The following is a 12,056-nucleotide window of genomic DNA, read 5'->3' on the forward strand; positions in this document are numbered from 1 at the left end:
AGCAAAGTAGGGCAAGCACAATAGATTTAGTACATGAGATAATTTATTTCTTAAAAATTGCACAGGCAGATACTTTCCAAGTCACTATATTCAAAGACCAATGTATTTATCTAAATTTTGTGAGTTAGATTTAAAAAGTTGGGGGGGAATATTTTAATTTGTAGAGTCAGAAATGCCTTAGTTATCATCTATCCCAGCTATCATTTTGCAGAAGGAAAATTAAAGTACAAGAGTTTTAAGTATCTGTTCAAAGCTAGAGACAGGAAGAGCCAGGGCTGGCACACAGGTTTGTGATCCTGGTTCGGTGAATTTTTTGAACTCAAACCAGAATTGGAAAAAGGAAGAGAGCCTGCTTCTTTCTGCACACTGGAAGAGGCAGAAATAAAACGTTTTTTTCAGCTTCCTTCGAGTCAGGCTATGTTTAGCCAAACAGGAAACTAAGTACCTTTTTTTGAAAGGCTTCATATGGCTTTGTGTAATTATTTATTAGTAGTATAAACTCATTATGAGTTGGACTGATGAGAGCTATGTTGTCACTGACAGATGCCAGGGGAGAAATGCCCAATTCTATAAACTTTTCTTTCTTCCACTGTGGGCAGCCCACTAGTGTGAAAATAAGTTGGGTGTGTAGATTTTAAAACATAAAACAGATCCCTAGGGACTAGGTCTTTCTCTGGCCTATCACAATAGAGACAGATTGTGTCTTATCCAAGGACATCAGTGCTTGCCAAAAACAACAGCATTAACTAAAACTAAATAAAATGACCAAATTGAAATTCTGCATTGCCTAGAATAGGCATGCAGAATTCCGGTATTTCTTGCCTGACCTCTTCTGGCAAAAGGAACTTTGGTTCTGAATACAACTGTTTTGAATAAGGGTAATTTTGTGAGTCACTTGTTGTCCTTGAAAAATAGAAAAGTCAAAAATAAATTGTCAAAAAATGACAGGCACATTGCCATATCAATTTCACAATTTAAATTTCTTATACAAAACAAAAAACTAATCTCCTTATTAAAAATTTGTTTTAGAGAGCAATGAGAGCTTCATCCTTGTTTTGTTTCTATAATATAAATTTAACTCAACTTTTTGTAAGATATGTCTACTCATTTTGCATAAAAACAGAAGCATAATTATCTTCATCAATTCTAATAGTCTAAACACCATCAAAACATATATTCAAATCGTTTATCTGCATAATATTTTTGTGCCCCATTATTTTATCTCTAAAATAAGAAAATTGCAAAACTAACCTGCTACTATAGTATAATTCATAAATGCAATATTTTTAACATTATGTAGACATTTTGTTTGCATAAAAAATACTAAATGTGGCTGGGCGCAGTGGCTCAAGCCTATAATCTCAGCACTTTGGGAGACCGAGGCAGGTGGATCACAAAGTCAGCAGTTCAAAACCAGTCTGACCAATATGGTGAAACCCCATCTCTACTAAAATTACAAAAATTAGCCAGGCATGGTGGCACATGCCTGTAATCTCAGCTACTCTGAAGGCTGCGGCAGGATAATCGCTTGAACCTGGGAGGTGGAGATTGCATTGAGCCAAGGTTGTGCCACTGCATTCCAGTCTGGGCAATGGAGCAAGACTTTGTCTCAAAAAATAAAAAAAAAAACTAAATGCATCAGAGGGCATTTCCATTTAATTACATTTTGTTTTTCTTTTGTGTTATATATAGAATCATTATTTTCTTGCATACAGAGAGCTGTCCTCTCAAACATTGCAGGAAGTGGCCCGTAGTTAAATTATTAAGTCATCTGAAAATATTTCAAACATGGAATCAAAGTCACTAGATAGTGCTAATAGAAAATCTTACTCTAAAATACCCAACAGTAAAATTATTCCTAGAAAGATTTGAGAACAAAAGGAAAGGCAAAGTCTAAAAAAAAATGAATACATCAAAACCATCTAATTTCTTCTAAAATATAGTGAGTCTTATTGAGCTTGTCAAATGTAAGCATTAATTCAATTAACAAAAACACATTAATACCTAACCAAGAAATGTGTATCTTCAGAATCTGTATATGTCTATATAGACTTTATATATGAAATGTATATATTCAGGATCTAGTTCAAATGTTTAAGTAAAATGTCACATTATATATCAGAATTTAACATCATAGGACATTGACAAAAGGAAACAGTCTATATTATTTGTCCTTATTTTTGAACATATTTATATATAAATCATATTTGTATATATAAATACATAGATTAGACAGATATACACAGATACATGTATACATGTATAGAACTGTGTGATTCACCATGTTTCTTCCTTTCTTGGTGGACTTAATGGAAAACCACAGCTCAGAAACCGAAAAGGCAAGTCTCAGAGGAAACTAGGAACTTTTTATCTCATTAAATCTCCTAAGATCTTTCCACTCTTATCCATCAAGCTTTATTTTATAAGAGTTCTATTCTCAGCAAACTGACACAAGAACAGAAAAACAAACACCACGTGTTCTCACTCATAAGTGGGTATTGAGCAATGAGAACACATGAACACAGGACGGGGAACATCACACACCAAGGCTTTTCGGGGGATGGGGGGCTAGGAGAGGGAGAGCTGAGGGTTGGGGAGCTAGGGGAGGGATAGCATTAGGAGAAATACCTAACATAGATGACAGGGATATGGATGCAGCAAACCACCATGGCACACATATACTATGTAACAAACCTGCAGGTTCTGCACATGTAGCCCAGAACTTAAAGTATAGTAGTTAAAAACAGAGTTCTATTCTAACCAGTTTGGTGATATTATAGCATATTATACCATGAATGTTCTTCGCCATTAAGTTAATGAAGGGGTTCAAAATTTATACCATGTCGCTCACATTCTTTTCATGGGCCTACACATAAGGACTCAAGGAAGAAATTGATTTCAGAGAAAACATAAAAATTTCCTGTTTAATCTGAGGACTGTGAATTTCAAACTGGAGTTTCAGAAAAGACATGTTTTTACATATCCTTAACTCAATGTGGTATCTCAGTAACCACACAATAGAGACCTCTTGTGCAAATACTAAGAAGACTAAACAATAACTCCTTTTTTGCCGGGGAGGGTCAAAGTTAAACAATCTCAAAAGCTTTAGATTTTCAGTTTGGCTATCCAGAGCTATTCAGTTTCCTGAGTGTGTTGCCCTTTAGGGACCTAATTCTGCAAGTTGCATAACTTTGGTACCCCGAAGACTAAGACAGGCAGAAACAAGAACATAAAATGCAGATCCTTATCTGATTCAATTTATTCTAGAAAGAAGTTTGACATCTCCTATTTCCCCCATCATATTTCAAAATCATAGCAGTTTAATAGAAATTAGAGAAGCCCACAGAACAACTGGCAAAGAATCGCTGTGAAAGCATATGGCTCATACTGTTAAACTAAAATATTAGTTCACGTGCTGTCAACATTTGAGTTGTCATTAGTCTGTTACATTTTCATTATTATATTTTTTCTGACTAAAGTTTATAGTTATTGTGAGATATATATATATATATATATATATATATATATATATATATATATATATAAATTTTTCTCATAATGCCTGTCCCAGTATCTTATACAGAGAGAATGGTCAGTAAATACTATATGTTGACTGACTAATTTATTAATTGATTGTTAGTGTTGAAAGGAGTCTTATAACCTCCAGGTAATGACACTGGTAAAAGGAGGGGAGAATGAAAATGCTCCTGTGAGACTTAGAAGGCTGGTTCCTGCCCTGTGATGTGTGACAGAGACTAGATTATTTATTTATTTATTTATTTATTTATTTATTTATTTATTTATTTATTTATTTTTGAGACGGAGTTTCGCTCTTGTTACCCAGGCTGGAGTGCAATGGCGCGATCTCGGCTCACCACAACCTCTGCCTCCTGGGTTCAGGCAATTCTCCTGCCTCAGCCTCCTGAGTAGCTGGGATTACAGGCACGCGCCACCATGCCCAGCTAATTTTTTGTATCTTTAGTAGAGACGGGGTTTCACCATGTTGACCAGGATGGTCTCGATCTCTTGACCTCGTGATCCACCCGCCTCGGCCTCCCAAAGTGCTGGGATTACAGGCTTGAGCCACCGTGCACGGCCATGATTATTTATTTAAAATACCAATAGTATAATATTGTTTTGATTTAGACAGAATTAGGAGAATGTCCTCTGCTTTCAAATGGATACCACATTATATCATTTGAATTTTATGATTCTATATCCCATCAAGAACCAGAATGTATTAAAATGTAAAAAACATCTATTTTTCTTCCAATATAAATTGAAAGTAATCAAAAATTTTCTAAGTATATGAAATTTCAGTTCTAAATTATCTGACATTTAATCTTTATCTAAAAACACACAAATATATAAATGGCTGAAGACAAGAAAATCAAGTCAGCCACAGAAGAACAAAAGACAAATGCTTTTTTCTTTTTGAGACAGGGTCTCTGTCATCTGTGGCTCACTGCAGCCTCAGCCTCTTTCGCTCAAGCCATATTCCCACCTAAGCCTCCAGAGTGGCTGGGACTACAGGCAGGCACCACCACAATTGTATAATTTTTATTATTATTATTATTATTATTTTGTGTAGCAACCAAGTCTTGCTATGTTGCCTAGGCTGGTCTTGAACTCCTGGACTCAAAAGGTCCTCCTGCCTTGGCCTCCCAAAATGTTGGGATTATAGGCATGAGCCACTGTGCTTGGCCAGCAAATACATTAATTCTGCTTTCTTTGTGTACTTCCGCTTTTAGAGCTAATTATTTGTTCTTTAGATGAGACTGTCAGCCTTGTATGAAATGTAGAGTCTGTAGAATTTGAAACTTCTCAGTTTTCCCTGAAATGTTCTATGAGTAACACAGAGCCTCTTACTAAAGTCAACCATTAGCATTAGGTAGAAAAGTATAAATAGAAACACAAATCTTGAACATACTAATGTTCGCCCTCTGCTATGGACATTAGACAGCATTCAAATATTGTAAACAAATCAGTAGGCTCTAATGCTATAAAAAGAAGAGGTATTTTATTGCTTTACTCAGTTATACAGCTCATGCTATAAAATCAAAGCATTGATAAATATCGTATGAAATTATGCCATATATATGCGTGCGTGTGTGTGTATATATATATATATATATATATATATATATAGTTTTGCAAGAGGTTTTAGTTACTGAGTCATTCTGGAGCCCAGAGTCCCAAGTGAGTAATTTTATTCAAGGGAGAGCAAGTATCCACATTTCCATTGTTTGTTTAATGACCCAATAGAACTTGGATAATGAGACAATTGAGGGTTGAGAAAGGCATACCATTCATCACGGTGAGTCTAATGCTAGTGACAGACTGTTTATTTACAGTGCAATATAGGAGACCTATGGCTCACACTGCGGACACAAACAGAACAATAAAAAGCACTTAAAGCCATTTATATTCATTTTAAAATTAAACCCATGGGGTGATGTCAAGATTCTACTCTTTCTAACAGAGACAGAGCATTTATCAACAGCTTGTATGCCTCATTCTTCAAAGAGTGCACAGAGGGGACTTGAATTTCTACAATTCTTGTTTCACTTAAATGGAGAAACAATGAAATGGATAAACAAGTTATTAGATCATCTACTTTGTCTTCATAGTTATGTTTGTGAGATATGCTATCTTATTTTTCTCAGGCCTCTTTCTGATGGATTCCAACAAAAATCCTCAGTACTTTTCTTCATAATAGTACAATACAGTTCAGCTGTCACTAGATCTCCTTTCCTCTTTTCAAAGTTATTCCATTATTTCTAGTATATTCTACAGAGTAAAATATTTCTGATTTTTTTCCATTGGCAATGAAATTGTTTTGCTATTTCTAAAAAGTGATGTCTATATTAGATCTTGATTACTTAGCTTTTCACATGTAGTCCCATCAAATATTACCTGTACATTCTTGTTTTTTTCCTATTAGTTTTAATTCTTATTCTGCCACTGACTCGTACTTTCAAAAAGATAGCTTATAAAATCAGAAGATTAATTCTGTTCCACCTACGTTATTTAGAAATGAAGAAACATCTACCTAGCTTTATTAGGAAGACGGGTCCAGATGCACACAGTTACTGCTAAGGGTAAGGTTAGAGTGAGGAGTGATCAGTTTCTGATTGCTTTCATTGACTACAGAGGAGAAGTTCAATTATATAGACTAGAAGACAATTCCATGATAATTTTAGCACCAAGCAATTAGCTGCTCGTCTGGATCACTCACTGAGTTAGCACTAGCACTAATATTACTTGGCATAAGAAAGATTTTGCTAATATTGAATCACCCGGTGCTAGTGATAATAGAAATATTTCTGACAATTTTGTTTCATACATTTTAAGATACAACCTTTAAAATATTTTCATATTTTTCATCTCTTTAGTAATGTTTTAAATAATACTTAGCTTCAAAATAATAGAAAAGACTAAGAAAAAATTATATTTTTAAAAATCTAAAAAATACTAACTGCTTTGTTCTCTCACTAGACAACTTATCTAATACTTTTGAAAATTTTACTCTAATAACATTCATATCCAGACCGATTTGAAAAAAAAATGTGAGTATATGATGTGAATTCTTAAATTATTTTTAGAGCATTGATATTCTATTCACTCTCTTCTGTACCCATTAAGAGGAATTATCAAACTTTATCTTAGAGATATTTAACCTAATTTTTTGCTAGTGAAAAATATTCCATAATTGCCATAATACATATTTCTTATATTTTACCTGTGTAATGACTTTTCACCTCATAGTAATCTTATAGACTATTAATGTTATAATTTTATCTTTTAACATACTTCCCATTTTTTAAATAATATGTTATTATCCAAGTCTTCAAAAACATTTCAAATACTTCTCATACAGTTTCAATAATCAGCCAATTTGCAAATATAAAAACCAAGAACTAAAATAACTGCATTGTGTGACTATATATCCTTTGAGTATTTACAATTAATTTATTCTTAGCCATCACTACAAAATTACAGAAATTATATTAATTCGAAGTATGTTCATATATTTAACATAAATTTTAAAGACTTGAATGACAGTGATTTTCTGGGAAAATTCAAGTTCTCACATCCCTTTATAGTGGCTACTATTCTGACTCATACATCATTCTTTTGCATTCACTGGTTCATGTGTTGAACTCGTACTATTTGTCCAGCCCTTGTCCAAAGCTAGAAATTCAGAGGTAAAGACATTCCTAAATTCTTAGAGTTAGAATTTACTATGACCTTATATTTCTTTTCTTCTGTATATTTTGACTATAGGGTAATTTCTTTGGAAGTTTCTCTTTCTATTCAGAACGTTTCAAGAATGTTAATATATAAATTTAGTATTTCTAATAGGTTAGATAAGAAGTTTCAGATAATGTTCAACCATCTTAATGTGATTTAGTAACATTTTGTCAAAAAAGTTATATAATAATCTATTAAAAAGTGGTAAATTCGTATTTCATCTTTAGTAAAGTGTGATCAATGTTATTTTGTTAATTCAGACTTTTTTTTTTTGAGTAGGAGTTTCGTTCTTGTTACCCAGATTGGAGTGCAATGGTGTGATCTCCACTCACTGCAACCTCCGCCTCCTGGGTTCAGGCAATTCTCCTGCCTCAGCCTCCCGAGTAGCTGGGACTACAGGCACGCACCACCATACCCAGCTAATTTTTGTATTTTTATTAGAGACGGTGTTTCACCTTGTTGACCAGGGTGGTCTCAATCTCTTGACTTTGTGATCCACCCACCTCGGCCACCCAAAGTGCTGGGATTATAGGCGTGAGCCACTGCACCCGGCCTGTTTATTCAGACTTTTATCTCATATTGCATTAAAAATGAACATTTGTATTTTCATATAAAATGTACATACAGAAATGGTGGGAAATGTTTATGTAATTCAAAATAGGCAATTACATAAAAAAATTTCAAATAGAACTCCTAATAAAAACTCCACATCTGATATAATAATGAAAAAAATTAATGAGCATACTGAATCTATGAGAAGCTGTAACAGATTACTACACATTAACCAAAATTTATTTCTCTTCATTCTGGACACATAACTGGACTGCATTTTTCAGCCCCATGTAGTTAAGTTTTGGCATGTGCCTGAATATTGTACAAAGAAATGTGAGCTGAAGTGAAATATGCTACTACCACCCCTAGCTTGAAAAATCTCCCTCAGTGTCTCCAGGATCTTTATTCCTTATGACAGATTGAAATAGGGAATTGCATTATGACCCTTAAGTCCACTACTTAAAAATGGTAGCAGTAGGCAATTATACAGATATAGGATACTAAAATGCTTAAAAAAAAAAAAAAAGTCTGTTATTTTTCAGTCAAATATTTGTTTAAATGCTGCTTATGAAGATTTTGAAGAAAGACTAAGAATCTACCAAAACTGTAGCTCAGGACAAAGAGGTTGGAAAAAAGTCAGGATTTATTGGCGCTGACTACTAATTGATGTATTTGCCCAGCTAATGTCTTTTGAGAAATAAATGAACACAAAAAAAGAACTGACTGATTTGCAAGCAGACATTAAGAATCTTGCAGTGCTGGAAAAGCCAACTTCTTCAAAACTACTAACATAAGAAATATAAGCAAATAAGGCTTTGAGCACAAAGTCACGAGAAGTTTTCTCAGTTATTAAAGGTAGGCAGACCTGAAACTAAAAATAAGATTAAGGATATTACCTTCTTATGAAAACCTATTGTTCAAATGGCAGCTACTGCTTTGGTAAAAGAAATAGGCATGGGATCAAAGCAGCAAGAACATTCAGAGAGCTTGAAAAGTAAGTCTTAAAAAAAGATCTTGGGTATGCATACTACCACTAAAATGGAAAAAAATACACTAGAAATTTAATACGTTTTTTTGAGGAAATTCTATTGCTAAAGAATTATGAGCTTAGCAAAAAAAATAGAGAAAAATTTTAAAAAATGGAATGTAAAATAACCCTTGGGCTCCTAATTGTGTGTAATCACAAATTGGGCTTTGATTTTTGAGGAACCTCTCTCTCAACAATATTTTCTCTAGGAATTGTACATTTTACATTCCCATCAAAGCAATCATTGCCAAAACAAATGTCCAGACATTTTCTCCTACTTTGTTTCTAGAAGTTTTTCAGTTTCAGGTCTTACATTTAAGTCTTCAATTGATTTTAAGTTGATTTTTTTGTATGGTGTAAGATAGAGGTCCAATTTCATTCTTTTGCATGTGGCTATTCAGTTTTCCCAGCACCATTTATTGAAGAGACTCTCCTTTCCTTATTGTGTACATATGGTAACCTTGCTGAAGATCAGTTAACTATAATTATGTGAGTTTATTTCTGAACTTTCTACTCTGTTCCATTGGTCTGTATGTCAGCCATATAATCCAGCAATCCCAATTCTGCATATATATCCCAAAGAAATGGAATCAGGACCTCAAAGAGATATCTATTCTGTCATGTCCATTACTGTATTATTTATAATAGTCACCATATGAAAACAACCCAAAAGTCCATCAACAGATAAATGAATTTAAAAATGTGGCATACACACACAATGGAATTAAATTCAGCCTTTATAAAAATGGAAATCCTCCTATTTGGGACAACATGAATAAATCTGGAGGACATCATACTAAGTGAAATAAGCCATTCATAGAAGGACAAATATTGCATGATTCCATTTATTTGTGGTATCTCACATAACCAAACTCATAGAAGCAGGGAATAGAATAGTGGTTGCCAGGGGTTGGTGGGAGGGGGAAATGGAAGCTATTTCTCAATAGGTATAAAGTATCTGTTATACAAAATAAAGAAGTTCTATTTATCTACTGCATAATGTAGGGTCTACAGTTAACAATATAGTGCTGTGCATTTAAAACTTCCTTGGAGTAGATCTTATATGATTTGTTCCTACCACAAAAAAAGAAAGGAAAACAAATTAAAAAAACAACACAAAGGCACACAATAAAACTTTTGAAGTTTTGTAAAAACAGGTATGTTTAATACTTGATTGTGATGATGGTATCACAAGTGTATCAATATATCTAGACTTATCAAATTGAATACACTAAACATGTACAGTAAAGTATGTGAAGACATGTTAATTAGCCCAAGGTAGCCATTCACAATGCATATATATTTTGAAACAACATATTATACACAATAATATATATAATTTTTATTTTTCAACTTAAACATTTTTTAAGATTAAAAATAAATGTACAGATTAATATATCAATTGTACCACAATGATGCTCTTAAAAAATTGGGCTTTAAAAGCTCTGCAGCTTCCCAGGAGAACAATACTCCCGAGGCCCCACTCCAAAGATGTCTGTGGAAGAAAATATACGAGAAAGACCCTCTAAAAGGATGGCATCAGGGTTCATGAGATTAATAGACAATGATTCTTCCGGAATGCTCACTTAAGATCTAATTATTAAATTTCCTCCACTGCCATTGTAGAAAAGTTTTTAAAAATACCTTCCCAGAAGGAGTTCATCATTGCTCTGTAAGAGTGCCTGCCATGAGTTTCCCATTCATCCACTTTCAGAATGGGCTTTTTAAAATGATTATTATATACTTGCTTCACTAGTGTATGCTGACTTTTAGTTCCTGAGAATTAAAACACAAGAACACCCACTGGTCTTGACTGATAGAATTGAGCATCTTCCAAATATTTTTGAAATATTTGATTTTAAAATTAGTGCAGATATGAAATGGGATTTTAGGTTGTCTCACTTGAAGAGAAGAAGAGTCTGCTTTGAATGTGGGGAAAAGGCTACAAATTAATATTAATATTTCGTGACCAGATGGGCAAAGTGGCAAAACCTGCTCGCTGTTTACCAAAAAAAAAAAAAACAATGAAAATGAAAACTATATTCACTTCTTCTAGGGCACAAAATAAGACAATATTTTTAAGAATTCCTTTTATTATGGTCTCTCCATGTGATGAAACAGAAATGACATGTGCTATTTTGGGGCTTGGCCAATGAAAACATCCCCAAATCTTTACACTACAGCTCACTGAGATAAGATTACCATGCTATCCCTGAATACCTCATCGGAGCTTTCATCAACATGAGTCCCTCTGTGACAGATAGCAAGGAAGAGAGCTGTTCCTGTCCCAAGTAACACCTGCCTTGAACCATCATATGAGAAAAAAATTAATTTATCTTGTGAAGGAGTTTTTGTTGACAGTAGCCAATAATATACTATATATCAAAAGCTAAATTTTAAAGTACAACTTTCATACTATTCACCTATACATTTATTAATGTTCCATATATTACAATTCCTCCCCTAAAGTGTAATGTTGGTTAAGACAACATAACCTGCATGTACTCTCTGAGATTCTTCAAACTTTGTACCTAGCTGTTCTATTTAAAGATCCATCATTAATGTTTATATAAGACCCATATAATAGTCCACCTGACCTATTAAATGGTGTACTTTCAGGTACAATCATTTTCCAAATTATATAACTTTGGACATTGAGACACAAAGAGGAAGAATGAAAACCTTCCTCTCAATCTCATTTTCAGAAGTGTTGGACCAGGATTTAGGCTGAGGCAATAAGACTCCAGAAGTTATACTTAACCATGGCCCCATGCAATGGCTTACAAGGAAATGCCAAACTGCTGTTCCACTTGCAGTCCTCACCATGGCTGCCAAAGAGCCTTGCGTGTTGCTGGTTAACACTGTTAGCATGGAATTGCTATGACTTGAGAAATATAGATAAGATTTAGAGAAATTTACATTACAGAAGAATTCCTTATTTTGGAAAAGATTCCAAGAATCCCTATAAACAAAGAGCTCTCTTGGTGATTCTTAAGCAGAGTTTACTTCACAGAAATTTGAAGAAATGTGAAGATTCACACATTTATTGGATGAAAGTAAAGGGTAGCACTTAATGTTTTCTACCCTGAATATATAGTTTGTAGAGGCAAGGTTTGAACGTTTTTAAATATTTTCATGGAATTAAAACACTATTTCCTTCTAGGAAAAGGTAACTTTCCAGAACTCATTTGAAAAAGCACTATTTCAGGCATTGAGCTTTCTC

This window comes from Callithrix jacchus, chromosome 2 (assembly GCF_049354715.1).
Source record: "Callithrix jacchus isolate 240 chromosome 2, calJac240_pri, whole genome shotgun sequence".
Taxonomy (NCBI): Eukaryota; Metazoa; Chordata; class Mammalia; order Primates; family Cebidae; genus Callithrix; species Callithrix jacchus.